Source organism: Vanellus vanellus (genome assembly GCF_965231255.1).
Source record: "Vanellus vanellus genome assembly, chromosome: 1".
Classification (NCBI taxonomy): domain Eukaryota; kingdom Metazoa; phylum Chordata; class Aves; order Charadriiformes; family Charadriidae; genus Vanellus; species Vanellus vanellus.
In genome coordinates, this window is record NC_138905.1 from 101,673,799 (window position 1) to 101,699,195 (window position 25,397).

The window sequence follows — 25,397 nt, forward strand, 5'->3', positions numbered from 1 at the left end:
CTCTTGCATAGAATTGCAAGCCGGGAGTCTAAAAACTGCATTTGATCAAGGCCTTGCTTTAATCATGGATCGTGTCAGAGTTCTGAGCAATAGCTCAGCTTTCCTTGTGGACTAATGCTGAAGGCAGAAGGGGGGTGCGTTGGCATAGCAAAACACACACTAAGCAGAGAACACAAAGAAAGACGTTGAACGTCTACACGCTGGCCCTTTATTCCATTCCTTTTGCCTTCAGAGGCCACCTGCTCACCTTTTTCCTCTTAAAAGAGAATAACAAACACCTTCAGTCTCTACTCTTGTCAAGGGTTTATTTATCCTTTCTGATTCATGGGAGGTAACTGTCTCAATCTGTTAGAGATGTGTACAAAAAAGGGTATCGTTCACATGAGGTCATTATGTCCCGTTCGTGGTTGCTTAGGGCTTTTGGCAGTTTTAAGTGCAGGGGTAATTTTTTTCCCTGATTTTTTTCCTTTTAAGGGTGCTATTGGCCTCACGTGCCTTTTCTATCCTTGAGTATTATTCACAAAAGTAAAGAAAAAAGTGCATCCTGTAGCCCATCCAAACAATTCTGTTGGCAAATTTTGCTGGCTATTTTAAAGTTCTGTGTATTTGTGATTTGCAGATGGGGTGAGATCTCAGAATAAAGATGTCTTTGGATCAGGAACATCCCTGTAAAAGTCTGAATGACTATGGATAAGTTGCATACGTTTTGGAAAAACTACTGCTTGCATGTAACTAGGAGAGACTTTTGTATATAATTGCTGATTCTTAATGAGTTATATATTCACCAAACATGGCCTGTCCACATTTGAGATCAAGCTACTGGGAAAGTATAGGATTTTAACTGCTGATGGAGGCTGCTGCTGGTCATATCGGGTCTATCTACTAGCACTTGACCGAAGATCAACAGTGCTTTCCTGTTGCTACCTTGATTCCTTCTCCCCACGCTTTGACTTAGGCAATGCCAGGGAGGTAGTCAATTTGATTGCAAGGGTAAAGATTTTACTGCGAGCCTTGGATATATGTTGAGTCATTTTGAGGGATGAGAAGGGCACAGGGGAAGACATAATGCCTTGTGTCAAGGTTGTGGAACTTCGATAATGTGGTAAAGTCTCTGTGCTTGAAGAATGATTAAGACTGGCCTTGCTATCTCTTGTTCAACCCAGAGGAGTGGAGACTCACCTGGCTGTAATGGTATGCAGATAAGGATGGAGTCCTGTGTAGGCAGGACAGCCTGCTTTTCATCAGCAAAGGCAAGATAACAGACACTGTGTAGTTCTTTGTTTCTTCGGAAGGCTACTATGCCTGATGATGACTTTTTCCTCGTTATCTGAGAAATGCATATTAAAATTGACACCCCTTAATATGGCGATGAAGAGCCAGGCTCTTTTCAGTGGTTCCCGGTGACAGGACGAGGGGCAATGGGCACAAGTTAGAACACAGGAAGTTCCATTCAAATACACGGAAACACTTCTTCACGGTGAGGGTGACAGAGCACTGGCACAGGCTGCCCAGGGAGGTTGTGGAGTCCCCTTCTCTGGAGATTTTCAAGACCCGCCTGGATGTAGTCCTGAGTAATGTGCTCTGGGCAATCCTGCTTTAGCAGGGGAGTTGGGCTAGATGATCTCTAGAGGTCCCTTCCAACTCTGAAGATTCTGTGATTCTGTGATTATAAAGATCGTGCTAAACATAGCACTCATCTCTCTACCCAAATCACATTACACATCACCTGGTGGTGGGGGGCAGAACCTCATAATTTTGGGGATAAACAAAAGAGAAAATGACTGTCAGATGGGGAGAGAAGAACCTCTATACCTGACGGACCAGTCGATGAGCTGTTCTCTTCCTCCACCGCAGGCAGGGATGCCTTTCTGGGTAAGTGCTGCGCCTTTCACCCTCTGGTGAATGTTACCCCCAGGTTGTTGTATTATTATTATTTTTACTAGCAATATTAACCTTAATTAGTAGTGCTATTGTAGTCAGTGAATTTATCAACAGCAATCTCGAATCTGTTCTGTTGCTCTCAATAAAATAACTAATTTTGATTTTTGTGAATCTGACTCAGTGAAAGTCCTTTACTGGGGCTCTGATAGATAAATCAGTGAAAGTCCTAGGACTCTAACGGACAAATATTGAAACTACACTCCTTTTAATGCAACAAAGGTGAACTGGCAATTTTGAGGAGAGAAAAAAAATTGCACTTATACCAAATAATCAGTACATCTTAGAGACTTTGCTCGGCAGGCAATTAGAGTATATGTCTTGTTTTGTTGTGGTGTCATGTGGGTGAGCTTTAAAATTTGAGCTAAAGAACTTGGGTGTCTTGAAAGTACCTCTGAAATGGTTGAAGGTCGTGCTTTGAAACTAGAAACAACTAGCATTCAGGAGTGGCTTTGCAATCAAAGTAGTGGAGTCAAAGCTCCTGGCTGTCCTTATATAGTGTGCTCTCAAAGTCCAAGCAGAGACTCAATCAAGCAACCTCCTGGTCTGTCTCAGAAGGTCCCTCCATACAACCCATATTCTGGTGTTATTTAGGAAATTAGACCGGCACATACAGCATAAGTAATAACCACATATTCATTCTGATCCCTTAATATTGGAGATAAACAATTAGTTTTGCTTTTCAGATTTCTACATTTATGTAAATGCAAGAAAGAAATGTGTCTGGTTTGTTTTCTGCATGTTTTTTCTAATCCATCTTCCCCCGTGGCAACGGTTAATGAAAAAGATTATTTTATTAATTAAACATTCAAAACAATGCAGTTTGTTGCTGGCAGCCACTTGTTTGGAATAATCATCTATGCATCATAACCTTCTATCTTTGCATTTAATTGCTTTTTTTTCCCCCCTTCCCTTCCTCTCGAGCACTCTTTCAAAAATCTCTCCTGACCTTTCATGCTGCTTTTGCATTTCATGTAATTTCAGCTAAGAAATGTTTAATTACTAAAATAATCACTTCTGCTTTTAATCTGTTTATGCTTTTCTGCCTGGCTCTTGTTCTCCCACTGTAATTCCTGCTGATTGCAATCATGCCTATGTTAAGGGAAGAATTGAACTCTCCCAGATCTTAGGAGGACTTCTTCATAATTATAGGTCACCCTTTAGTCTAACAGGAGTTTCAATCAAGCACCTGCCAAGACAAATTCATCTTATGTAAGAGTAGCATCAGATTTGGGGCCATAAAGGCTTACATACAGTCAGATACAAGAGAACTTTCCTAACTTCAAGTGAAAGACCCCACTTGAAACATCAGTGGAGACTTCACCTTGCTATCAAGTGGTGCATTGTATATGGAGGTGGTAAATCTGTAGGGAGAAGTGGACGGGCTCTTTACACCATGCAAGTTGAAGGACCTGAATAAGCTGGGTAGTTTAACATGTCTCCCTATGTTCCCTGTTTCACAGATGCAAAGAGAGATATTCAGAGAGTTGCCGAGACCACGTAAGTTAGGCACTCTGCTCGTGAAGTGAGCCTAGGGAAAGCAGCTGCCGCTCCACTAATTTAGCTTTCTAGGTGTGTGACACAAATACTAATCCAACTCTGACTTTGTGCCTTGCATTACTGCCTCTGAGAGCAGTCGCTTACATGGAGCCTGATCCAAACCCTTTGCAGACAGTCTTTCTAAAGCCTCCTGTATGCGTGGGGCTTGAAACAGATTGACTGGGACAAATGCTACGTGCCTTTGAACTCATCTCTGATGAACAGGCTTACCTTAGATTTATAGCTTTGTCACTGTCAGCAGAAAGTGGCTCCCTGACATTAACGTACCGGTGACAAAGGAGCTCAGATAGTCAAGTCCATCATATTAGATGGATGTGAAGGAGATTAATTATATATGACAGAGTTGCCATATCTGGAATAAAACAGGAGTAAATTGCGCTGCCCCGAATTTACTGTGACTAAACATCTGAGTAAGTGTTACCCAACTTGAACCAAGTAAATCAAGTCAGGTTTTCAATTAGGGCAAACTTTTTAATCTGCGTGAATGCTTGCATATTGATATTTTTGGCTTACAAAAGTAGTTACAAGCAGCTAAAGACATCTAATATGAGGATAACCAGAAATCAGTGGCAGAAAAGTCCCTTAGTAGATAATGAAAAATGGTGAGAATAACTGAGATTAATTCCTCTCTGTCGGCTTCTCTGCTCAAGAACTCTGCTGGTCCCACCACCATCAGGTAGTTAGCAATCTTTAGGCACCACCAATATGTGGGTTTCAGTGTAATGTGTATTCTGTGCATGCATTTGCAGAGGCAAGGAGATCAGATTCTCAGAACTGGACTACAGTCTTAGAGCAGCCTTGGACTTACTAATCACTTGAATTTGCTCCCCTTTGCTCAACCCCTGCTGCTGAGGCAGCACTTGCAAAATCCACCTCTCCTGTTCTTGCTCCATGTTTCCCTTGGCAACAGGAGGAGGAGGCTACTGCTGCTCCCAACCTTCAACAGCGAAGATCCATGCTACTCTGCTACAAAGCTCATGAGAGAGCTGCCGGTATTTAAGATAAATATAATTCATAGCGAGTTTTTTCACATTTAAACAAGCTTCATTTACACGTCTGGTATCTCTGCTAGTTCCTTCTCTCTTTTTTTTTTTTTGAGCCAATCTGCCAATTGTTGTAGTGAGTTTACTGAGAGGCTAATATGTTATATTCAGCCAAGCACAAATTTTTAGCCACAAGACCTCTACATTATACAAAATTTAAAAACCATGTTTAGAGACCTAGTCCTGCTTAATCAGCAAAACCTTCAAATTCCCAAACAGCAGTAACTTCTGACTCAATGGGTTTTCTGTGGATGTATATACGCCTTCTTCATTTTGCTTCTTGTTTACTGAGGAAGCAAGGGGGATTGGATTGTGTGAGCGCCAGTCCAAGAGAGAACCCATCCTGAATAAAATGTGGAGATTTTTTTGCCGCTTACTATTTTTTATGTCTGTTTCATTCTAAGTTGCCTATATTTTTCAGGAAGTCAGATTTTACCCATATTCTTAAGAGGTTTGCTTAACATCTTACATCAGTCCCTGGGTCATTGAAGAGAGTGTATGGAAGAGCACTACATGGCTGCTGATCTCCTCCTCTGTATTGCAATAGGTGGTCTGACCCTGGTGTAGAAAGTGTGTGGTGAATCTTTTAATGAGCTTTAGCTAATTGATCACCTCTTGAGTAAAACTACAGAGCTATGTCGCAGGGAATTTTGGGTCCTTCAGGGAAGATTCTTCTTTACGCCTCTTGTCAAGGCTGACTAAATGTGACAAATTAGTTCTCAGTTTTGCAGCTCATTTACAGTTTTGCCTAATTGCAGACAGAATTTTTGAGGGATTTTTATTTACTAGTGCCTGGGCTACAATTTGAATAGACAGAATTGCTTGTAGTATATTCTGCTACCAAAGTTATTTTCTCATGCTAAAAAAGCATATGTTTGACAATAAAGTTTGTGAGGAAGCAAAATAAACTGGTTGGCCCTAGCAAAAAAGAATCCATGATCCCCTAGTGAAGTTATTAGCTTCCTGTAATTTAGCTTGTAGAAATTCATTTTTGTAATGTGTAGTGCAACTGACCATTTAGTGTATCTTTGTTTACCGCCGAGGATGATCTCCATTTTGTTTGAGATCATGTCTCTGGCAGTCTAAAAGTGATTATGGAGTAATAATATGGCAGAAGGCTGATAAGTAGTAATATTACTTCCATGGTGTGTAGAGTCTTGATGATCTTGGTTGTATTCATTTCCCTGTTGTCCTGGTTTGAGGTAAAACAGAACCAATTTTGTTCAGTAACTTTGCTTCTTAGCTGGGCCTCTTCTAACAACTGAAATTAACTGCATATTGTGCAGACAGTGTTCACTCTCTCAGAGTGATAAGACCAATTGTTTATAGCTGATGCCCAGGCATGGGATGCAGAGAGGCTCCTGCTTACACTTATTGTCATAACAGCCAAGGCCAACCAACTTTGTTATTTGCCCCGTTGGAGGGTCAGAAGTGGAAAAGCATAGTGGGGTCCCACCTGCAGGGAGGAGCGGACAGGACAGGTGACCCAAAACTGACCAACAGGGTATTCCATCCCATCTGCCTCATGCTCAGTATAAAAGCTGAGGGACCAAAGGGTCACGGGCTCTTCCTTCAATGGCCGACGTCTGAGGAGGACTCTGTCTGCCTGTGATCCCAATCCTGACTCCAGATCCGGAATCCAGTTCCCGTCCGCCACTGAGTCCAGCCTGGGACTGCCCCAGTGCCAGCCGGTGACGTGATTGTCATCTCGGGAGCTTGATACGGTTTTGTATATATTTTTCATTATTTCTTTTTATTTTATTATTAATATTTCATTAAAGTAGTTTAGTTTCTTCTAAACTCGTAAGTCTCTTTTTCCTCCTCTGCCTCTCTCTTTGTAGAGGGGTAGAGGGGAGCATCTGTCGGTCCCGTCTGGGGTCCCTCGGGTCCCCAGTGGTGGATTTGGCCTAAACCACGACACCTGTGTGAAGAAAACAAAGTCCTGCCTACCTCCGACTACAGCCTTAATTAAAATAGTATGTGTTGAAAATTATTGTCAGCAGATAAAACAGTGAGAAAATGCTAGTGAAGGAAAATCCTCCAGGGCTATGAAGTTGCCTACACTTCACAGTGGTAGATGCTCTGTGAGGCATCTGCCAGATAGACATGAAAAGAGATGACTAGGGAGCAGAGGAACCCATCCTTGTCTTCTGTGTCCCCAGAGCTTTTCTAAACTGGCCTATAGAAAGAAACAAACTCAAACAGAGACAATAAAGTTATATAAGAGATGCAGCAGAACCCGAGTCTCAACAGCACCCTGAGATGAGGAATCTCATACAGCCGCTGCAGCAGTGCTCTGTTTTGATTTGAACTGATTTGAGGGTACAGTACAGCAAGTCACCGGACCAAAAGACAAATTCACTTCTGTGTTTAGTCAAGTCCTTAAATATAGTCCTTTTTATACTTTATGCCAGTACATAAAGCACTGTGTTAAATGTGAGTATTTTGCTAGAGGGAACTGCATTAAATCTGAAGGGCTCCACTTGTATGGGAAAAGATGGTTGTTTATTGGCCATTGAACTTACAATCATAGTTCATGTAAGACTGGTTTTACGGAATCACAGAATCATGGAGTTTTCAGAGTTGGAAGGGACCTCTAGAGATCATCTAGCCCAACTCCCCTGCTAAAGCAGGATTGCCTAGAGCACATTACTCGGGACTGCATCCAGGCGGGTCTTGAAAATCTCCAGAGAAGGGGACTCCACAACCTCCCTGGGCAGCCTGTGCCAGTGCTCTCTCACCCTCACCGTAAAGAAGTTTTTCCGTGTATTTGAACGGAACTTCCTATGATCTAACTTGTGCCCATTGTCCCTCGTCCTGTCACTGGGAACCATTGAAAAGAGCCTGGCTCCATCCTCCTTCAGCCCACCCGTTAGATACTTGTACGCCATAATAAGGTCTCCCCTCAGCCTTCTCTTCTCCAGGCTAAAGAGTCCCAGCTCTCTCAGCCTTTCCTCATAAGGGAGATGCTCCAATGCCTTAATCATCTTAGTTGCCCTTCACTGGACTCGCTCCAGCAGTTCCCTGTCCCTATTGAACTGGGCAGCCCAAAACTGGACACAGTATTCCAGTTGTGGCCTCACCAGTGCAGAGTAGAGGGGGAGAATGACCTCCCTTGACCTACTGGCCACGAATGATTTGATTCTTGTAAGTTTCTTTCTGTCATTCTTGTTGGGGTTGGGGGTAAACTATACAAAGAGAATATCTGTTTAGCTGGCATTTCCTTCTGATTTTGTGTACTCCAAATGATTTTTTTCCTCCACAGAGGAAATGCTAGAATGTTCTGAGTCCATCTAGCATGGTACTGAGGTAGTCGGTAGAAGATATGCCTACTTTTAGCCAAACAATGTTACTGAGAAGCACACAGATCATAATATAGTATTTTCAAAACGTGGTTAGTTTAGAGTCACTTGTCCATCCCTGCTGACTTGCTTATGTTGTTTATGGTTAAAATTGTGAGTATTCCACACAAGACAGGTAAGTGTTTGCACCAATGGTTAGTTATTATTTTTTCTAGATCACTGCCTGATTTTCGTGTAGGGCTGCTTTTGTAGTGAAGAAGTTAAATTAGTTGTGTAACGCATACTTTGTGTGTTCAATTGACTATTTAGGTAAAAAATGAGGCTATAAACTCCCTGGTATGTTTAAACAAACTTGTCCTCTGTCCAATGTTGTCAAACGGGAGAACACTTGCACAGAAAAAAAAGGTCACTATATCACTTAGCAGGATTTCCCAAGCTTCTGCAAATCCAGAACATCCAATTTGTTAGCTAAGTGCTCCTGTTCTCTTAAAGATTTACAGTGATTTATTTTCAGTGTCAGTAAGAGCATCATCATTACTGGGAGATCCAACTGTACTGAGTGTTACGTTAATAAATCATCAACCCTGAAAATCGATACTCCAATGAATTGAATCAAATGAAACAGTTTCTGTTGCACAGTTTCACCCCCAAAGTCAAAACCTCTGCTGTCCCAGTTCATAAAATTTCCATCTGTTGGTTAGGTCAGAGCCATCAGACACATCTCCCCAGACTCAATGTCAGACAAACCTTATCAGTTGATGGATTTATTTTTTTTTATGTCAGCCCATCAACATGTCTGTGATGTTATATTATGATATTTGCTTCCTCTGAAGTGACATGAATTGAACCGCTGCTTTATTTCATACCCTGAAAAGATACCAAAGGTTAGGTCAGACCTGCCTTTTTCTCCTTGTATAGTCCTGGCTTTCCCTCCCGAACCACCTCTTTCCTCTGTACCCTTTTAAGTCTACTCTTGCAGAAAAACTAATAGCTCTATTTGTTTTCCCAAATTTGCTTATTGGTCAAGTGCAGAGCACAATGAAAATTGTATACCTGTAGAAATATGCTTGTCATCTGTGCCAGGGCATTTATATTCTCATGTTTGAATGTTTGGTAGAATATTTTTGTGTTCACTACATTTACATGTTTATGGCTGCTGTCTGGAAGTCTGGTGGAATTGGTGGTACTTCCTTTTTAAGATGGCATTAGTCCTATTAGTGATGAGAAAAAAATGTCTCATGACAGAGAATTTTACACTGTGCATAGGTACACCTTCTCTCACAAATATCAATAAAGATCGAAAGTTAGTTATTTATGAAACTTAATGATGGCTAGTCCAAGACTAGTAATAAAGCTGAATGCAAATAAACTACCTATGCAAGAATGAAAGATTACTTCTCTAACATGATAATGGGCTTTCCTTTCCTGCTTTCCATCATTATTGAAGAGTTCCAAATCTTATGGTATATTTGTATACATTACTCAAGAAGTTCCTACAACAGTACTAACTGGAAGCTCTTAATATTTTAAAATAAATCCAGTGATTTTATCTATATGTTAATATGAATATACTGTAAATATTCATGTTGCTTTGGCATTATTGCAGTGATTTTAGCTATCAAGGTTGTTCCTACCTTGTGAAGAAAACCCAGCTGGCATTTCTTTCTATAAACTCCATGTCTTTCTCCTTTCTCATCATGAAATGTTCTACTTTTATCTACTATTGTTTTCAACAAAAAGCATTAATCCAACCCTGAAGATGAAGCCATAAGCAGAAAAACTGATTTTCTCTTCTTATATGATCAATTTTCCAGCTTCAGTTTTAATTTGACAGGGAATAACAAAAATTTTGTGTAGTGGTTTGCAATAATTCAGCTGTAATAAGAAATACTGATTTTTGGCTGACTTTGATGCTTGTGTGCTTGCTTGTGATCCGCTCTACCTCTGCATCCAGAGCTCCTAGCAATGCTCAAGTAGCTAAAAGGAGGCTGAATTTGTTAGCTAACTATGATCACCTTATTTTAGCGTCTTTTACTTCCTTGTACTTAGCTGTCATCTCTTGCAACATCCTTAAAGCCTAAACTCTTGGAAATTCAGGTGTTATGTGAGTGAGCTTACTGCCATTGGGGAGAGGCAGGAGGAATCCTTCGTGCTCTGTACTGTGATGGTGTTAATAATCATACGTAGCATTTAGGGTTTTTCTCTTCTTCTGTGTGTTTTGCCTTATGAATTCTATGTGTCAGACTAACTGCCGTAACTTCAAATTTTAAATTCCTATCCATTTTCCTAATAGTTTTGACACTTTAAATTGGATTGCATCCATTCTGTTACAGTCATTGTCCTGGTTATAGTGAGAAGAGTGAGTGAACTCTTCCTGTCTTGCAGATAGGTAGTGAGATGCACAGAAACTTATGTCCAAGTTAGAATCAGATAAACTATTTCGTATATGTGTCACAGACTATATTTCTGTTTGCCAGGACAGGGATACCTAGAGCAACTGCAGACTCCATAGGCACAGGTGCATCCGCTCTTTGCTGGCTGCTCCCATATCCAGTGCCAAGTCTTCCTGTTCTGATGCAGTGAAGTCTTCCTCCACCCATTGTACCACCCGCTCCTACTTGCGTTTGTGCCTTCTGGCCATGCTGTGATGGACAGGACTGCCTAGGGCTATATGAACTTTAAAGAGATACTGTGAGGTGCTGGAGCCTTGCAGATTTGTAGTGTTGTTGATGGACATCAGAAGTCTGTGAACTTGACAGTTTGCCTCAGGGACTGTGTGGGTTTAAGGGCCCAGAAGGATTTTAGGATATAAAAATGCTTTCAATAACTAGGTAACTCACCCTCAGATCTTACAAAAAAAATATTAAATATCTCCATGCTGACCAACTACAATAGAGTAAGACAAAATTAGATATATCTTCCCAAAGCTTTATTTGAAATATGATAAGTCACTCTGCACTACGTTTCCTAGCAAGATGTAGAACTATTGAATGTAATGCATGGGGCAAAGACAGAAATATAGCTGAGAGGATAAAACTAGATGTGTCTATAACAGGAGAGCAGTGGTCTATATTAAAAATTATTTTGGGAAAAAAATGCTGAGATCCTTACACCTTAACAAATTATACATCAGAGAACTCTGTGTTTAGTTTTTTTTTAACCTGTATCTGGAGTATGTATTTTGGCTCTCACATTCCCCAGGATGGCAACTGATCACAACTACTGTCCAGTGAGCAGTCAGAGAAGTAATCATTGAATTGTCCCTAGTGTTAATTGAATTTATAGTTGAGCTAAGGAGGTGGGGAACATCAATTGCTCATGTGTCTGAGGACTGGAGTACTCTTGCAAATCAAAGTTGGACAGGCATGTTGTGTTGGGTTAAGGCAGTGGCTCAGTATGACCTGCTGTGGCCACCGAATCACAGTAGCACATCTCTATATCATAGCTTCTTGTGTTTCTTGATCTGTACTCATACCACTGAACTTTTTTTACGAGGAAAGAGTTGATTTAGTGAGTCATTCTTCCAAAATGCCATAAAGTTCGGGGCATGAAGGAACAGAGGTCATTTAGATCTTATCAGTTACATATTATTTGGATGGAGACTATCTTGTGCTCATTAAAAATTGCACAAAATAATCCTGACACTTTCTTCTAGGTGTATTGAGCAAGGGAACCAAATATAAACAGAGAAAATCAACTGTCAGTGATTAATTATAAGAATTGGGTTAAGACTTCATTGATGAGCACGGTGCCTGGAAACTCAGTCAAAGCAGGGAGCTTTGTCACCATGGACAAATAAATATAGGCATTGCGTTTCAATTTTTGACAACACTTTCATAGGTTCCAAGGTAAAAGGCATCCTGTTTCAAAACCATACGTATTTGGTAATATGGGTTTTTAATATCAGCCTGAGGAGGTTTTATTTGTTACCTCAGGAATTCCATAGAAAAAATAACAAATCAGACAGTACACAAAATCACAGAATCACAGAATCACCAGAGTTGGAAGGGACCTCTAGAGATCATCTAGTCCAACTCCCCTGCTAAAGCAGGATTGCCCAGAGCACATTACTCAGGACTGCATCCAGGCGGGTCTTGAAAATCTCCAGAGAAGGAACTCCACAACCTCCCTGGGCAGCCTGTGCCAGTGCTCTGTCACCCTCACCGTAAAGAAGTTTTTCCGTGTATTTGAACGGAACTTCCTGTGTTCTAACTTGTTCCCATTGCCCCTCGTCCTGTCACTGGGAACCATTGAAAAGAGCCTGGCTCCACCCTCCTTCAACCCACCCTTTAGATACTTGTACGCCATAATAAGGTCTCCCCTCAGCCTTCTCTTCTCCAGGCTAAAGAGTCCCAGCTCTCTCAGCCTTTCCTCATAAGGCAGATGCTCCAAGCCCTTAATCATCTTAGTTGCCCTAAAATGATGTAAAAAGCCACCCTCACACCCCCCCTCCCCCCCAAACCACACACATACTCTTACCTCAAAGAAACACTTCTTTGTGCTTTTTTTCAGACACTGAAAAGGAAACCCTGTAGTCAATTATGATCAAAGGGATCTCAGATCTTCTCTAGCTCTCTCCAATAAGGATCTGTTTTCATTTACCTATCCCTCTTCCAGCATAGGCTGTAGTAGTAAAATAATGACAAAGCTACACTCGAGGGATTGTATCACACGTAGCCTTCCTTTCCTATTTCTTAAGCAGTTATTAATGTATAAGTAGGCTTTCTTTGTTATCCCCAGGCAGACTGGTTTCTGTAAGAGCCTCTGATGAGGGACTTTTTCAAAAAGCTTGCTGAAATCCAAATACACTTTTACCTATTATGTTTGTATTTCAGTGGTTTAATACAAAGGAAGCAGTTGCAATACAAACATTCCTGTAATTCTATATACGAATTTAAAATTTGGGTTTTCTTTGTGGGGAGAGAAGCAAGGAGGAAAGCAGGAAGAAGGGTGACCTTAAAGGAGGTGTTTGACGAGCCAGATGCACCACAACTCCTTTATCTTTCAAAATTTTATAAGTATATGTTAAAGATATGTTTCTTTGTAGGAGACGGAGTTAATTGCTCTGTGAAAAAAGTGCTGCCAGGGGTGCCTGCTTTCAACCAATAGTTCTTAAGACTGCAAACTCTTGAATCTTTGCACGCAAATAGAAGTAAAAAATATAATAAAGCAAAGAAATCATGAATATTCAAATCTTTCTAATGTCACACCAGATAAATGGTATAGGATGTTATAGTAAAATTAGCATTTATACCGCTCTGTTCCTCAATCTGCTAATGAAACCTGTAGGTAAGCACAGACTTATGGGAAAGGATAAAGCCATCTTGCACTGCCAGTGAGGCTCTGGTAGGAGAAGGATATAAATCTTTGTGAATGAAGGAACGAGCATTTTCTGCTCCCATCCTTCAATTTTAGAGTCATTCCTCTCTCAGGGCTTTGATGTCATCTCCTCTGGTAGCTTCCTTCAGACAGTCAAAGTGGCAAGATAAAAAACCTAAAAGCCCTCATACAGCACCAAAACCTATTCCACCAGCATGGCCCTGCTTCTGCAGCTACTGCCATCACTAGGAGATGGCTGCCTAGTGGTGAAAGGATGTTTGTCAAAGCACTATCAAAAATGTACCCTACATCTTTCCAGTGATGCTACTACTTAAATTTTATGTGTATCTCCTGCTAAAATCCAAGACAATTTCAGGAATAGACAAAACCAAATTATAATCTTGCAAATGGAGAAGTACAGCAAGTTAAAATTGAATGTAAGATTCTTAATATGCATTGATTTCCCTCACAAGAAAATTCCTTTCATGGCATCTTTTAAGCAACTAAAATAGCTTCTCTTTTTAAGATTACTCATCTTTGACCATTTGTGAATTCTGTGCATCAACCAGGATTAAAACAGAACACTCAACTTGTCTTAAGAGTTTCTCTGCACTTTCACAAACTCGTTTTGGAAAGCTGTATTTCTGAGTAGCTGAAGTAACTATTGTTTGCTTGCTTTTTTCTTCCTCTGCTGTGTGCCTTCCTCATTTTTTTTCCCTTTCTTTAACAAGGAGTCACATCTATTATTCTATTTTTTTTCCTGAATTTAATTATGGTTTTCTACAGTATGGCCTGTAGCAAGAGTAGTCATGATCCCCAATAAGTGTTAAAAAGAATGAAGATGTTAAAAGGTTCAGTTGCACTTTCTTATTTCCTTATGCTGTACTTTTAATATCAGAAATTAGCAGTAGCGCCTACTAGACCCCATATGCTCTTTTCCCTATCTGGTAGAAAACAAGTACAACACAGAATATTTCTGGTTCTCTCTTAAGGGAGTGGGTTAAACTGGGATGTTGAGATGGTAAAAGAAGGGGACATAGATACAAATTGGTATTGACTTAAGGATTGGACATGGTTTGGAAAGTCCAGAAGAAAGAAGCAGAGGGCTGATTTTTCCTCACAGCTTTTCATTTGATATTAAATTGGTGTATTTCTGAAAAGGACAAAGGCGTGTTAAATAAAGCAGATCTGTCTAGATGTAGATTCCAAGGTACAAATGTGTGCAGATATGGCAGATACAGAATTTTGTGTCTTGTCATTTAGTAACATTGCCTAATGCTGTATTTGAGGATCACACCTTGGTATGGAGAACTCTTCTGCTGAGAGAAGGGGTTTGGAGCTGGCTGGAAACCAGGTTCCCCTAGGTGCCCAGAAAAATACCACTCCCACCACTCCCCAATTCTTTTCTCTTACTATGATGTGCATTCACATCAGGATGAAACAATAAAGTTTGGTGGTTTTTTTTTTGTTTTTGTTTTTCTGGTCACCCAAAAGAGCCCTGGATACTGCAGCTGCTCAGTGAAATTATTGTGCTTGTCAAAATCATTGCTGCTAGCAGCTATGAAACTAAGGCTGTCAGCTGCAATGACTGAATGCAGAGTTTTGTATCTGCAGGCTTATATGCAAGGGTACGTCTGGCCTTGAGTCATGGACTCGGCAGTGTTCAGAATTTTGTGCTCCGGAGCAAATCCCTCGGGAATCCCCCCTGCCATTGATTCGAATGAAACGTTTCAGACTTGGTGATCTAGCATTTTCTGTCAGGTCTTTGTTTTGCCAGGGATTTGCGACCAACTCTAGCAAATACATTACCATCAATCTTGTGAAATAGTCATAATGTTTTTCCAAGGTGTTTGTGATATGTATTCTCAGAAATACAAAGATAAGAGAGGGGGGAGGTCTCATAAGCCATTATTTCCTACAGCTACTGTATTTTTTTCCAGATTCCTTCCACTTTTTAGAATGATTGACTTTACCTCCTTTATGTTCAGAAGTTACATTTGGAAAAGTTACAAAAGTTGTGTTCAGATAACTAGTTTTCATGAAACTTTATTGAAAACTGCAAGGAAGGTACAGATTTTTATCTACAGCTCACAAAAGATGCACGGTCAAGAAAGCAAGAGGTTGTACGTGGCTTCTAAGTCAGCACTGCACAAGCTCCCATTCTACGTGGAAAATTGTGGGACCGTATCTTAAAAATTGTAATCCACATGGATGATTCATCCACCTTTCATTGGAAAAATGTGTCTTCACTTCTGAAGAAAATGAAGATGATCTGGTGTCAGGCCTTATGCAAGCTATTCCAAACTTTTTTACTAATCTAAGCAGATTTTACAGTGCCTCAACTTTTCTGCTACCAAGACTGTATACAATATCCATCACAAGGTGCCTACTATTTCCCTCTCTCCAGGTACTCTGTTGAGGACCATTTTCTCCATATTGGCAAATGTATTGATTCTGCTACTGGAAGAAACAAAAAACCAAACCAACCAAAGAAAAAGAATCTGTAGGTTGAGGATAAATTATAGCTTGTTCTGGGGCTTTCTGGGGGTCCACAAAGAATTCTTACCTCTTTGAAATCAGTGTTTCGTCTAATTACAAGACAAATGCAATACCACAAGCAATATGACAGTATTTAGCCTACAGTATTCCTCTTTTGGTAAGCAGAGAGAATCGTGCAAGTTTTTCTTGAGTACTAATGTGTAATAGGCTTGAACTGGAGAGTGTGTGTTATGGAGGGATGCTCAGACAATTCCTTTTTACAGCTGTTGGTAGGCAAGTTAATTTATGAGTTTTGCTATACAGGTTTCAGCTCCTCAAAGGGTAATATTTTTACAGTGACATTTATTCACAAAGCTGTATTTTGTAGACCAAACAGTTTTCACTAATTTGGAAAACTTTTCACTTTAAATGTATGAGTTCACCCACTATCAGCGCCTGTCAAACTCCGGGGTTTACTTATCATGTAATGAAGTCTCAGGAATAAATGTAGCAACCAACTGGCTTTATTAGAAAATCAGGCTGGTGACAGTGAACAGGGAAAAAAAAGTACTGTTACAGAAATCTTCAGGGAAATAGTGGCTGATTTGACACTGTAGGGGATCACAAAAGGTCTTTCTCCTTTTCAGTTTCTGTCTATGGATAAATACAGCCTCAGTCCTTACAGACCCAGGGTGACAGGATGAGAAGCAATCCTGTGCGCGTTGATTTGGGGTGGAGGAGGTTTTAGACACCTCTTCACTTTCTTCTGTGTTTCCAAATTGCCACACCATGTGAGGAGTGTAATACATATATGCGCACCTCCTATTCACAGTGAGGAGCAAAAGTGTACTAACCCTTTTCTTTGGAGGCAGAGATACTGTGACCTGTCAGGACCTTCTATGCATAATTTCACGGTGCGTAAAATCTCCCTCGCTTCACGAAATTTGCCTCTCTCCATTTCTGATGTCCAGTATATGTATGGGAGGTTCTCATAGTTTCGTGGCCTCTATAAACCATTTTTAATTACTTGTGCATATGCAGAAATTGCAATTTAGGTCTTGTGGAACCTGATCTGTTGTACCAGCTTTAGTTAGATCTTTGCAATTTATGGATGGGTTAGATCTTTCCTAATTTATCGATGAGTGAGGTCTGCAGGAAAGGAGATTTTCCAAACAGGAAACTTGGCTATGGTAATACTTTATGATAATTTGAAAAAGAATGGGTTTGGGTGCTGATTACAGTTTGAATGTGTGTTAATTTACAACAGTTCAAAAGACTACTCTCTTCAGCTGGTAGCAGCTCACTTTTAGCTTTTTGATGGCAAAGATCTGCACAGAAGATGCAAAAATTTAGCAAGTGGGGCCTATTAGGTCTTAGAAAAGCACAAAGAGAGCAGTAGTATGTACATAGCGAGTGCAAGTCTTTCTTTTAATAATGCTTTAATTATGTGTTAATTGTTTATTCATTGAATAGTTTATCCTCATATTTCATCAAGTCTCAGGTGTCCCTGCCTAGAAGCTGCAGTTCCTTCAGTGTCTGACAAATCTTCTGGCAGGGTAGCGCTGTGGTGTATGATTACATTTAAGCCAAAGTCGATGAGATGACATTTCTAGCTGGAGGAGGAGGTCTTTGAAATTTCGCAGCATCCAAATTTGTGAAATTTCAAGCTTCTCTGACACCATAGCTGTGAAGCCAGTATATTATTAAGGAGAAAGTACTGAAGTGTGAACATATCACTTCAGTTGGCTTGATCACATCATATTTAATTTTGAAGTATTCAAAAAAAAGAATGACTCTCAGAGATGTCTTCTCCCCAGCCTTGGAAGAGTCTTCCTATTGAAGGAGCTGGCAATCTTTTAAGGGCTTTTTTCCTTAATATGAACAGAGTAAGCTCATCCTCAAAGTCCTCCAGAGTATTAGTAACAACATATGTCGTGCCTCAGCATTGTGTAATCAAATGTGTCTTGTTGTGAGACATGGCGAATCACAAGATGTCGCGATTTAAACCTTATAAACTGTGCACTGAACACTTGTCTGCAACCTGTAAAGAGTGAGTGGGTTTTATATCATTGACCAAATCGATTTCTGTTCTTTCAGTTGGGCCTTTCTTTTGTTCTTGCCTGCATTGCTTTCTCTTTCAAAAGTATAATATGCAAAAGATAAAGAGGCAGTATCATAGTAGATTACTCTATTTTTCTGTGCAGTCAGCATCTAAACCAGTATATTTTGTAATATCATTAACCTCCATGTTTTCAGAGTTTCATAACATATAATGCTTTTACCTCTTTTGTGGCTAGCATACAGTCTTCAGGCTACCTTCTTTTTGTGCAGGTTATTAAAAAAGACAGACAGGCTAATATTTTGGAAACTGAGCTTTATTCAAAAAGCTGCCATTCCGAGTTTTCCTCCATTATTGCCTATATTCATTCTCTGCTGTGTCACGTTCATACAAATCGGAAGTGTCACAAAATCTTATACTGCATAAAATAATAATAATGCACTTTAGATTTTAATCAGCAATTGAAATCCTGAAAAAAGTTTGTTGATTCAAGATTGGGGCGGGGAGGGTGGTGTTAAAATTTTTTTAAAGAAAACCTGGCAATCAAATCTATTTACTCTGTTGATTAATTAGCAAACAAGCCTTTTCATGAACATGATGAGTTAATTGCCAGGCTAGCATGAAACCAAGAGATCTTTACACAGACTGTAAAATAGCACCTGCCTCTTGCAGAAACCCAGTGGGTCCACGGTAAAACTGTTCATTTGTTCTCTGCTGGGCCTTCTTATAGATTTAATATTTCTCCTGCTTTACTACCATAGCTACCATTTACTGCTATCTCCTGTGAGCATTACCTTCTCCTTCTGAAAGAGGCCCAGGAGTGATTGTTTTCATGGTACTATGCAGATGGATCTGTAAGACGTAGAGATCAGCGCCAGTGGGATTCTGTCCATGTAGGTGTGACATCTGCTCTGACCCACAGTGCTGTTGCAGGGACAATTCTGTGTCCCAAGTAACCTGGGCCGTCAATTCTTCCGTGTCCTTCCTTACCAAGATTTGTTTGCAGACATTCACCTCATCTCTATTATATGATAGACAGATGGATGTTTATGGAAGGTTTGAGATCTGCGCCGTTTCTTCTACCTTAAGTTTTATGAACGTCTGCAGATTCTTAATTGCTTGACAGGCAGGATGCTGTAAACAACCCATATTTTATGCATATATGAAATGTAATCAGGAGTTTTATGATGTTATTGATTGATGGCCTTGAAAAGTTGAGCAGGGAGGGTTAGAAGATTTGAGACTTGGCAAGAATGGATGGCTTCTTTGTGATATTTGGTATCTTTGCAGTATGCTTTACGTCTCAAAACTAATTTTTAAAAATAAATCAAGTCTGTGGCTGCTCCTCAAGAACCCCTAAGTTGCCGGTGAACATATGAGCAGCCTCAACTTTCTAAAGTGGGTCTCCTAGGAGGTGCATCAAACAGCGCAGGTTTTTGGGCCCCTTTGCCGCATTTTATCATATGATTATCATTCTTTCTGATTTTCTTTAGAAGGATACATAGCTAACAAATTTTGACTGACTGCTATAGACATGACCTGTCTAAGGGAACTCCAGAATAACTCTAAAGCCTTTGTCCATACCCTAGAGGATGGTACGAGTTCGGTCCCCACAAGCACTAAGCATACTGAAATTCCACAAATTCCACAAAGGGTCAGATGCGGATTAACTTTTGGAGTGACCTGTACTATTTTTAAATCAAAGGATGGAAGTTCATTTATTTTTATAGATAATTTACAGGCTCTGTATCTGAATATCTGATCACCGGGGCTGGTCATATAAACAACTTTATGGCTGCCTAGAATAAGAGCTGGTTGGAAATACTTGAAAATTCCATTTATTTTTTCTTTTAAAAAGCAAGGTAAAAAAAAATATTACAAACTGTTCCTATATAAGGATATATTTGGCAAGTATAGATGGAGGAGGGAGCAAATAGGGTATTTTCATCTGCTGTTGAACAAAAGACGTGGGCAGCTCCCTGCTCCCTCTCTCTCTCTTTTCTCTTTTTAGTTTCCAAAGGCAGACGTATTTGGTCTTGCTGAAAACTGAGAACAAAGTCTATCTAAAGTCCACCAGGATCCCTGGTTACTTTGAAAAGGTCTTAAATTCCCAAGTGGGCTTCCTGAGGCTGGGTCACCAGACACATCAAACTGCAAGAAGTGTGATGCAATCGTGTCGCCAAACTCTCAGCCCTTTCTGATGTTTTGGGTGTGGGGGAGGACTGTCTAGGGGAGGTAGGGGGGGTGGGAGGGGTGTGTTTTGGTTTGTTTTTTTTTAACCAGTCCTATGTTAGAACTATTTAATTTTGAATACAGTTTGTTTCCTGAGGTCAGTCTATTTTTTAAGCTTTAGTGAGAGTGTCTACAGGCATTGTGGTTATGCACCTCTCATTTAAATTAAGTGTTGTCCTACTGTTCAAGTGACTCTTCATTCATGTATTAATGTATTTCAATACAGAGGGAAGCAATGCTGAATTCAGTCATCTCAGGGTAACTAAGGACATGTATTTAGGGTGGCGGAGTGGGTATAACTAATACAGCGGTTGGATGTCAACACCATATTCTCCTCTCATCTGAAGTATAACGAAGTTAACATTTTTTTCCCAAATTACTTTCCTATATTTCTTCAACATCTAAACCCAGCAATCATTCTTTTTCAGAGATTCTAATTTTGCTGTGCAGACCCCTTTTACAGTGCTTTTGCTGGAGAAAAAAAAAAAAACAAACAAGCAAAAAAGAAGGTTCAGGCTGGCCTATGAGTATAATTGCCTCCTCTAAAAACACTTTTATTCTGTGGCAGTCTATTGTTTTGTTAGAGAACTTCACTAACTTCAAAGGGATCTGTGCTGAACCGCAGGTGGGTTTTTTCTTTGTTTGGAAGTATTGTCTTTGCAAAGGAGGTTTAGTTACTATTAAGTTGCTTTCGTCCTTTTTTCATTTAGTACAATTGAAAATAGATAGAAGTACAAGTTGTACCTTCAAGATTTAGATGAACAAAACCTGTGTTACTGTTCCACTGAAAAACTGTCTTCAGCCAAGCACGTATTTGGCAACTTTGGGATGTAAATGATAGCAGATTAAAAACATTGGGTCCTAGTGCCCTTTTCATTCCATTAAGAGCTAGCGTGTATAATTATAAAAGTAAATGTGCAGAAGGCAATCATGTAAATACCAATAAAGGTGTCTTAGTAGCAAAGCTGATATCATGTAAATAACTCATCTTAATCTGTCTAATTAAAAAAGTCTAATTGCAGAGGGCAGATTACATTGATCAACATGTTCAGATGAATGCTGGTATATGTCAGCCAGAAATAAATAAAAAAGAGGGAAATGATCTATATAAAGAAATCCAAAAATAGTGTCAGATAACAAGAGCTGGTTGATTTAGAATACTGACAGTGAATATGTATTGCTGAATTCATCCCAGCCAGTTAGAAAGTGACGGACAGGTGAAAATATTTCCAATTAAAAAAAGGAAAAAACAGGAAAAAATAAGAAGAAAAATCATCATATGGTAGTGCCTAAGGAACTCTGAATGCAATAGTGTGTGACTGACTGCAGTCAGATCACGTTATGCAAGCCTTGTCCTTTTGTTTGGGAAAGTTCCCCACCAGGGACAGGAAGGACTAAGGACTGTCTGCCTTCCTTCCTTCCTTCCATTCATCCATCCAAGTATACTCCCTTCCCTCCTTCCTTCCTTCCTTGTATCCTTCCTTCCTTCCTTGTATCCTTCCCTCCTTCCTTGTATCCTTCCCTCCTTCCTTGTATCCTTCCCTCCTTCCTTGTATCCTTCCCTCCTTCCTTGTATCCTTCCTTCCTTCCTTGTGTCCTCCACATGCTCACATACCTCTCACTACTGAGGACTTTAAGCAAAGGATTACTCTGGGTAACACAGATTTTCAGATATTTAAATGAAATAACAGTAAACTACTAGTAAATGCTGATTTGATGATTATCTAGAAAATAATGGAAAAAATACAGTTTCACATTACTCAAAGACAAGAAAAAATGTTTCAAAGCAAGAATGGACTAAATACTAGTTAAGCAAATTTTCTAATTTCTACTCTTACAACAATTCAAATATTTTAAAAATACTTTGAAAGTCAAAGATTAGCAGAACTATCATCAGTAAGTAAAAATAATACATAATGAATAGATCAAGGCAGGTTTTTTTTTCCCGCAAGGTGGATTAAAGTCCACTTAAGAACAGATAAGTATTGGCTTTTTAATTTTAAATGGCACATTTTTTTTCCTGCTGTCCTTTGAAGATAAGATTTATGTGATCACATTGTCCATCTGTCTCCTGCTCCAGTAAACTTTTGACTTTCAAGTGATTTTAAGCCAAATTTGACAAAGGATTAGAGGTCTCAAAGCCTCTATCATGTTCTTAAAGGAAATATTATCAAACAAGGATGGCAAGGAAGAAGGGAGAAGATGGTGAGCTATGAATTTGATGCCATTGTTAAACATGAGAGAACTTACCAATGTTCTCATGTGACTTTTACCCTTTTTTTTTTTTTTTTTTTTGCTATCCATACTGCAAAGGGAAGGTGAAAATAAAACAAACTATTCCAAAAATCTACTAAAGCATGTACATTTATGGTGTAACTCTATCATAGGTTTTTTAAGGAGGTTCATGCATTTTTGGTGCAGCAATTGTGGATATTAGGTCATTTCTACAAAAATGTGGAAGAACATCAACAGACCTTAGAAGCTGAAAGCTTTTCTGTCCACCTTTAACACCCTCAGAGGTGAAAGGGAATAGACGTTTCATGTTCAAATTCCTGCCTTATTTTGGTTCAAACCAGGCATTTTCCCAACACATCTTGAGTTCCCTAGCTTTCTAGGCTGTCTCATTAGCACTAATGAGCATTTAATTGTTCACTGGGGGTAAAATAGTTTGAACAGTACAATACAAACTGTCTCTCTATCTCCATGGGTTACAGCATTACAGGGAAGATGTAGATGAACTGGTCTGACAGAATATCACCAAAGAAATCTGGATTTTATTCTGCTATGAAAAAGGGGAAGTTTAGAATTTCATAGGAGAAGGAAATAATTTCCTAAAGCCCTGACAATTCAAAATTCAGCTGCATCTCAAGAGCTACCATGTTTACCAAACCTCAGAAAAGAAAAACAATTGTGCATTTGCACTACCTGAGTCATCCTGTGTGCGTGTGCATCACTCGGCTAATAATAGGAGAAAAAGGAAGGCAACCTAGTGAGCAGAATTGAAGGAGCTGTTGTACACTGCTTTAGGAGGACAGAACAAGAACTAAACTGGTTTCGACACTACTGAGGGTGTAAGGAAGAGCCGAGTGTCTTCCCAGGGGCAAAAGCTCTAACAGGGGAGCTCCTTGACATGTCAGAGATGGAACTGGCAAAAATTTCAAATATCAGGAAAAACTTCTTCATGGTGAGATGGATTCAGTTCCACAGCACCCCCTCTATGTATTGGGTTTGTGTGGCAAGGTTTTTGGTAGTGTGGGGGGCTAGAAGCTTCTTCTGTAAGAAGCTGCTAGAAGCTTCCCCCATGTCCAATAGAGCCAATGCCAACCGGCTCCAAGACAGACCTGCTGCTGGCCATGGCCGAGTCCATCAGCAACAGTGGTGACACCTCTGTGATAAGATATTTAAGAAGGGGGGAAAAAACCTGTGCTGCAGCGGACAGGGGAGGGGAGTGAGATTATGTGAGAGCAGCAACTCTGCAGACACCAAGGTCAGTGAAGAAGGAGGGGGAGGAGATTGCCCTGTAGCCCATGGTGAAGACCATGATGAGGCAGGCTGTCCCCCTGCAGCCCGTGGTGGAGCCGATATCCACCTGCAGCCTGTGGAGGATCCAATGCCAGAGCAGGTGGATGCCTGAAGGAGACTGTGACCCCGTGGGAATCCTGTGCTGGAGCAGGCTTCTGGCAGGATCTGTGGTCCCATGGAGATAGAATCCAATGCTAGAGCAGGTTTGTGGCAGGACTTGTGACCCTGTGGGGAACCCACCTTGGAGCAGTCTGTTCCTGAAGGACTGCACCCCATGGAAAGGACCCCCACTGGAGCAGTTCGTGAAGAACTGCAGCCTGTGGGAATGACTCATGCGGAGAAGTTCATGGAGAACTGTCTGCCATGGGAGGGACCCCATGCTGGAGCAGGGGAAGAGTATGAGGAGGAAGGAGCAACAGAGGCAAGGTGTGATGACCTGGCCACAACCCCCATTCCCTGTCCTCCTGTGCCATTTGAGGGGAGGAGGTAGAGAAAATCGTGAGTGAAATGAGCCTGGGAAGAAGGGAGGGGTAGGGGGAAGGTACTTTAAGATTCAGTTTTACTTCTTGTTATCCTACTCTGATTTGATTGGTAATAAATTAAATTAATTTCCCCAAGTCAAGTCTGTTTTGCCTGTGACGGTAACTGGTGAGTGATCTCTCCCTGTCCTTATCTCAACCCACGAGCCTTTCATTATATTTTCTCTCCCCTGTCCAGCTGAGGAGGGGGACTGATAGAGCAGCTTTGGTGGGGCACCTGACATCCAGCCAGGGTCAACCTACTACACTATAGAAGGCCACAGTTGAAGCTGTGTTGTTCAGATTATTATAAGTTAGACTGGAAAATAAAAAAAAAAGCGCTTTCAATCAAGGCCACTCCTTCAGCGACAGAAGATGAAACAGATTACTTTTTTATATCTTTTCCCCAGATATTATTATCTTCAGCCATACATCATCCTGCTATTTTTCCTCAAAAAAACAATTGATTCAAACATGACTTGGGAGGTAGAAGGCTGTTCAGCAGAGTGATTGCTTTGATGGAATTGTTAGACTGTGCTCAGGAGCAGTGGAAAAACGTGCAACTTGTTAAACATATTACAGATTTACTCTCTTATGTAGATATGTCACTACCAGTGGCAACAAGAAGCTGTGGCTTCTGATTTCAGGTGCTATTTTCCCTTAAAGACGTAGACCCTCTTCTCCTACCCAAGTAGGTTCTGGTGCATTGAGGTTTGTATTTGTGGTCAAGTGCACGTGTGCCCACCGTACACTTGCATGCCTTCATCCACACGATGGGAACCTTCCTTGTAGAATCTGACAGCCAGTTCAGTGGGAGAGACTGAGAGTTACGCTGCACTGTGTAGTATGATCAATTGGGTTTCTCTTTGAAAATGAAGTCATACAAAAGCACAGCAGTGTAGTTCTTCTGTGCTTCATAGTTTTGCTTTACTTTTAGCAGAATCCTGTTCACAGCAAGCAATGGGTTGAAAAAGAGTCTCTAGCTGAGATCAGCACCTTCAGTGCTTACTAGCAGACTGGCCTCCTGGTTGATGGATAGAGTACAAGTTTTCTTTAAAGGTTCAATACGGAGGACTGAAATTGATGTCTTCACCCCTGTGGTACCTGCTGGTATATTCAGCTGGAAAAATAAAATATGGCTTCCTATTCTAGAAAGCATACAAAGTATATACAGCTGCCCCAGACTTTAGTAGCAGCATTTTATTTATACAGCTACAAAGCACACTCGTGTCTTTAAAGTTATCATCTGAAAGAGTAAACACAAATATTTGAAAATATCTGGAGTTTGATGAGGAGTTAGACCTGAAAAAAATTGGGAGCAATGCTACCCTAAAATACTGGGCTCAACAGGCTCTCAATTTTGGGGAGAGGTATTGCTCAAGGAGAGAGAGGACGATAGGATAAGGTTTTATCTTGCTGGCTGGCA